We start from the raw sequence: 6,448 nt of genomic DNA, 5'->3' as shown, positions 1-6,448 counted from the left end.
CCATTTTTGCCCCCAAATAAACCCCATCCCTCCATAACAGCCTACAAATATACAAAGATCCAGCACTTCCAGACCTAAAATTGCCATTTTTAGCCCCAAAATCCCCTTTTCCTGCCCCCAAATCCCCATTTTTAGCCCCAAAAATCACCATTTCTGACCCCAAAATCACCATTTTTAACCCAAAAATCACCATTTCTGCCCCCAAATTCCCATTTTTAGCCCCAAAAATCACCATTTCTGACCCCAAAATCACCATTTTTAGCCCCAAAATCCCCATTTTTCACCCCAAAACGACGGGTTAATTCACGACGAGCGGCGGGTCATTAACGGCGGGTCATTAACGACGCAATTAACAGCACAGAGACCCAAATTGGGCTGATTTTAACCCAATTTCACCCCCCCATCAACATTCAGCCCCAATCTGGGCCCATTTTAACCCAATTTGGGCCCATTTTAACTCAACTTCAGCCCTTCCAGCCCCAAATTGGGGTTATTTCACCCCAAAATCAGCCTTCAGCCCCCCCCCATTTGGGGTCATTTGAACCCAATTTGGGGTCATTTCAGCCCAATTTCAGTCCCTCCAACCCCAAATTGGGGTTATTTCAACCCAAAAATCAGCACTCAGCCCCATTTTGGGTCATTTCACCTCAATTTGGGGTCATTTTAACCCAATTTGGGGTCATTTCAACCCAAAAATCAGCACTTAGCCCCAATTTGGAATCATTTTAACCCCATTTAGGATCATTTCAGCCCATTTGGGGTCATTTCAACCCCATTTTGGGATCATTTTGCCCCATTTTGGGGTCATTTCACCCCAAATCCCGCCCCCATTTCCCCCCCATCACACCAACCTCCATCCTTTAATTAACCCACCCAATTAACACTCATTAACAACCACCTCCCAATGGAGGCATTTCCTGGGTGGGTTGTAGGGGGGGGCTTTAATTACCCCTTTAATTACCATGTCCTAATTAAGGGGTCATTAACGACCCCACCCTGACCTTAATGAGCTCATCCAGTGTCCAACCTGCTCTTAATTAGCGCTAATTACAACCCTGCAGCCTCGTTAGCGCTAACGAAGCTAAGGAAGGGATTTCAATGATGGTTTATGGGGGGGGGGGGGGAGGGTTAAAAAACACCAATTTTGGGGTGTTTTGGACCCCCAAAATGCAGCTTTTTCACCTCAAAACCTTAATGGGTCCCTTAATGAGCTCGTTAAGCCTGTTGTTAATTAAGAAAGGATACAGAGTCCTCCGCTGGCCCTTCTGCAAAGACAATACAGCACGTTAATGAGCATAAAGCCTTATTAATTAAGGGGGGGGGGCTGAAAAGACCCCAAATTGAGGGGTTTCACCCCAAAAAAGGCCTTTCTGCCCCTATAGGTTTAAAGGGGGGATATGCGGTCACCCCCCCCATAAATCAATGGGGCAGAGAGCTTAAAATGGGGTGTGGGGGGGTTATTTTCCAGCTAGAAAATGGCCTAAAATGGGCAAATTTGGGCTATTTTCCTTGTTTTGATGAGTCTACATTGACCCCATTTATATATATGGGGGGGGAGGGGATGAAGCCCTCCCCCCCTTAATAAGCCCTATACAAGGGAGTGGGGGGGGGTCAGCTTGGACCCCCCTGCCCCCCTTGTATTTTAAGCCTTTTTTACTCCTTTTTACCCCAAAATGAATAGGGTTGAATGGGGGGGAGACCCCAAAGCCATAGGGGTGAATGGGGGGAGACCCCAAAGCCATAGGGTTCAATGGGGGGAGACCCCATAAGCCATAGGGTTGAATGGGGGGAGACCCTTAAAGCCATAGGGTTGAATGGGGGCAGACCCCAAAGCCATAGGGGTGAATGGGGGGAGACCCCAAAGCCATAGGGGTGAATGGGGGGAGACCCCATAAGCCATAGGGTTGAATGGGGGGAGACCCTAAAGCCATAGGGTTGAATGGGGGGAGACCCCATAAGCCATAGGGGTGAATGGGGGGAGACCCTATAGACCCTATAAGCCATAGGGGTTGAATGGGGGTAACCCTATAAGCTATAGGGCCCAATGGGGGTGACCCTATAGACCCTATAAGCCATAGGGTTGAATGGGGTGACCCTATAAGCCATAGGGCCCAATGGGGTGGGGGGGCCTTTGGGAAATGCTCCCCCAGCTCTCAATTTTGGGTGAAAAAAGGGGGAAAATGGTCCAATTTGAAGCAGCGAATTTGGGGTTTTTTAAGGGGAGGGGGGTTAATTAAGAAATAATGTTAATTACAGAGTAATTAAGGGGGGGATGTTAATGAGGATGGTGCTGCTTACCCCAATGGTGGTGTTAAATGATCCTACAGGTCTGACGTGGTGCTGAGAAATGGGGCAGAATCGGTCAATTTTGGGGGTGGGGGGGGTGTAGAAAATTGAGGTTTTTTTATAGGGGGGGGGGGAGCATTTCCCATTGAGCCCAATGTGGGGGGAGATATGGGGGGATGGATATGGGGGGGAAGAGAGAGAATATGGGGGGGATATGGGGGGAGATATGGGGTAGAAGAGGGAAAATATGGGGGGAAGGGGGGATATGGGGGAGATATGGGGGAGAGAGAATATGGGGGGATATGGGGGGAGATATTGGGGTATATGGGGGATATATGGGGAGAGTATGGGGGGAAGAGAAGATATGGGGGGAGATATGGGGGAAGAGAGAGAATATGGGGGGATATGGGGGGAGATATGGGGTAGAAGAGGGAAAATATGGGGGGGATATGGGGGAAGGGGGGAGATGGGGCGGATATATGGGGGGAAGAGAGAGAATATGGGGGGATATGGGGGATATGGGGGGGATATGGGGGGGATATGGGGGATATGGGGGGAAGAGAGAGAATATGGGGGGGATATGGGGGAGGGGGGATATATGGGGAGATATGGGGGGAAGGAGAGTGGATATGGGGGGGAAGAGAAGATATGGGTTGAGATATGGGGGAAAGAGAAGAAAGATGGGGGGGATATGGGGGAGGATATGGAGGGAGATATGGGGGGGATATATGGGGGGAGATATGGGGTAGAAGAGGGAAAATATGGGGGGGAAGGGGGGATATGGGGGGATATATGGGGGAGAGAGAATATGGGGGGGATATGGGGGGAGAAATAGGGGGGAGTGGATATGGGGGGAAGATATGGGAGGAAGGGGGATATGGGGGGAGATATGGGGAGAGAGAGAGAATATGGGGGGGATATGGGGGGATATGGGGTGAATAGAGAGATATGGGGGGGAAGGGGGAGATATGGGGAGAATTTAGGGGAGAAATGGGGAAAAAGGGGAGAAATGGGGGAAATAAAGGGGAAATGGAGGAAATAAAGGGGGAAATGTGAGGGAAAAGGTAATAAATATGGGGAAAATAAAGGGGAAATGGGAAAATTGATAGAAAATGTTGGGGGAAATTATAGGAAATAATAAATAAAAGGAAAAATGGGGGAAATTGGGAGGATAAATGAGGAATAAATGGGGAAAATGAGGAAAAATGGGGAAAAAAGAGGAAAAATGGGGGAAAAAGAGGAAAAATGGGGGAAAAAGAGGAAAATGGGGGAAAAGAGGAAAAATGGGGGAAAAGAGGAAAAATGGGGAAAAAAGAGGAAAAATGGGGGAAAAAAGAGGAAAAATGGGGGAAAAAAGAGGAAAAATGGGGAAAAAAGAGGAAAAATGGGGAAAAAAAGAGAAAATGGGGAAAAAAAGAGGAAAAATGGGGAAAAAAGAGGAAAAATGAGAAGGAAAAATAAAAGAAAAATAAGGAATTTAAAAAATGGGAAAAAATAAAAGGAGAAAATGGAGGAAAAGAGGAGGAAAAAGGGAAAAATAAATGAAAAATGAGTAAAAAATGGAAAAAGGAAAATGGAAGAAAAGGGGGAAAATATATGAAAAATTGAAAATAAAATAAAAAAGGAAGAAAAATTATAAATGGAAAATAAATGAAAAATGGGGAAAAAATGAGGAAAAATGGGGAAAAAAGAGGAAAAATGGGGAAAAATGAGGAAAAATGGGGAAAAAAATGAGGAAAAATGGGGAAAAAAATGAGGAAAATGGGGAAAAATATGAGGAAAAATGGGGAAAAAATGAGGAAAAATGGGGAAAAAATGAGGAAAAATGGGGAAAAAATGAGGAAAAATGGGGGAAAAAATGAGGAAAAATGGGGAAAAAAATGAGAAAAATGGGGAAAAAATTGAGGAAAATGGGGGAAAAAATGAGGAAAAATGGGGGAAAAAATGAGGAAAAATGGGGGAAAAAATGAGGAAAAATGGGGAAAAAATGAGGAAAAATGGGGAAAAATATGATTAAAATTGAGGAAAAAAATGACCAAAAAAAGAGTTAAAAAAAAGACCAAAAATGACTAAAAATGAGGAAAACGGGGCAAAAAGGGAAAAAATAAAGGGAATAATAAGCAAAAACAAATAAAATGGGGGGAAAAAAAGAAATAAATGATTAAAAAAATGGAAATAAATAAGAAGAAATAAAGAAATAAAAGAGGGAAAAAATCCCATTAAAGGCTTAGAAAGGATTGGGGGGGGGGGGGCTATAGGGTCCTATGGGGGCCATAGGATATTAAAGGGGAACCCATGGGGTCCTATGGGGGCAATTGGGGGGGGTGGGGGTTGGCCCATAGGGTCCTATAGGGGGGAAGGCGACCCCCATAGGGTCTTATGGCTGGGGGGGGGCTATAGGGTCCTATGGGGGCAATGGGTGGGGGGGGTCTCCATAGGATCCTATGGGGTGAGGGGGGGTGTCTCCATAGAGCCCTATCTATGGGGGCACTGTGGAGGGGGGGGGGGCATAGGATCCTATGTGGGGTGGTCCCATAGGGTCCTATGACACCCACCCTGCCCCCCCTATTGGGGTGTCCAATAGGATCCTATGGGGTAGAAGGGAGCCCCATAGGGTCCTATGGGAAGCAATGAGGGGGCACCATAAAGGGGAGCCCATAGAATCCTATTGGGGGGGGTCCATAAAGGGGGAGCCCATAGGATCCTATTGAGGGGGGTCCCATAAAGGGGAAGCCCATAGGACCCCACTGGGGGGTCCCATAGGATCCTATGGGGGGGGGTCCCATAAAGGGGGAGCCCATAGGATCCTATTGGGGGGGTCCATAAAGGGGGAGCCCATAGGACCCTATGGGGGGGGTCCAATAAAGGGGGAGCCCATAGGATCCTATTGAGGGGGGTCCCATAAAGGGGAAAGCCCATAGGACCCCACTGGGGGGTCCCATAGGGTCCTATGGGGGGGGGTCCATAAAGGGGAAGCCCATAGGACCACATTAGGGGGTCCCATAGGATCCTATGGGGGGGGGGTCCCATAAAGGGGAAGCCCATAGGGTCCTATGGGGGGGGATCCATAAAGGGGAAGCCCATAGGACCACATTAGGGGTCCCATAGGATCCTATGGGGGGGGGGTCCCATAAAGGGGAAGCCCATAGGGTCCTATGGGGGGGGGGGGGGTCCATAAAGGGGGGAGCCCATAGGACCCTATAGGCAGAAGGAGGCCCCATAGGAATCCTATGGAAGCCATGAGGAAGGGGGGGGGGGGGGGGGGAATGGGCAGCAGCAGCCCCCCCCCCCCCCCCATCACAGTGGGAGGGGTTTTGGCTGTAGGCGACAGCAGGGGGGGGGGGGGGGGGCTCCTATTTCCCTTCATACCCGGCGCCATTTTAAGCTAAAAAACCATAGATTTGGAACAACCTTAATTAAGAAAGAAAAAAAAAGAGGGGGGGAATAATTAATTAAAAATAGGAATTAATCATTAATAAAGATCAACGTTAATCAAATAGATACGAGCTGCCCCCCCCACACACACACATACACACCAACACCACCACGTTAAACCCCCCCCCTCCCTTCAAAGATAATTAACAAAGAAATCATTAATATCAATACGAAGGGGGGGGGGATAATAATACCTTAATGTGGGGGGGGATGGGCTAAAACGGCCTAAAATGGGGCAAACCTGCAAGAAATAGGCAAAAAAACAGCGGCTTTGTGAGGGGGGGGGGGCGGCCCGCACACAGCGAGCGGGCGGGCGCCATTTTGAGGCGTCGCAGGCCGCTTGTTTTTTTAGCTGTTTTTGGGCTTTTGAGCCCAAAATGGCGGGGGGGCTAAAAAAAAAAGGCCTTAACCCGACGGTGTTTAACACATGGAAGCCCCCCCCCCATATTATTTCGTGCCCCCCCCCTTTTCTTATTGAATAGGCCGCGGTTTCTCGCCTCCCCCCCCCCCCCCCCCTTCAATTCCATCCAGCGCCGTTCATCGCCTCACGCAACCAACACCCCCCCCCCTTTAAAAAAAGCCCCAAAATCCCCTTTTTTCGACCCAAAAAAAATCCCCGAAAAATCCCAGCGAAAATATACAAAGTCCGCCCGACATAACGATGTAAAAATCGTCCCCCCCCCGCGAAAGAAAAATAGGTTAAAAAAAATAGCCAAAAAAAACGCCG

The 6,448-nt window shown here is 48.2% G+C and overlaps 1 long non-coding RNA gene across 1 annotated transcript; it reads right to left on the bottom strand.

Moving 5' to 3' along the window:
* Positions 1-1,112: 1,112 nt before the first annotated feature.
* On the bottom strand, positions 1,113-2,394 carry LOC146751197 (uncharacterized). The gene is made up of 2 exons (XR_014941797.1): positions 2,299-2,394; positions 1,113-1,265 (listed from the first exon to the last, which is right to left on the bottom strand). It is a non-coding gene; the product is annotated as an uncharacterized LOC146751197 (long non-coding RNA).
* Positions 2,395-6,448: the final 4,054 nt, after the last annotated feature.

Source organism: Coturnix japonica, unplaced genomic scaffold (assembly GCF_054131305.1).
Source record: "Coturnix japonica strain WE unplaced genomic scaffold, WE-NBRP24 Scf114, whole genome shotgun sequence".
Classification (NCBI taxonomy): domain Eukaryota; kingdom Metazoa; phylum Chordata; class Aves; order Galliformes; family Phasianidae; genus Coturnix; species Coturnix japonica.
This window is presented reverse-complemented; position numbering and strand designations above follow the sequence as displayed.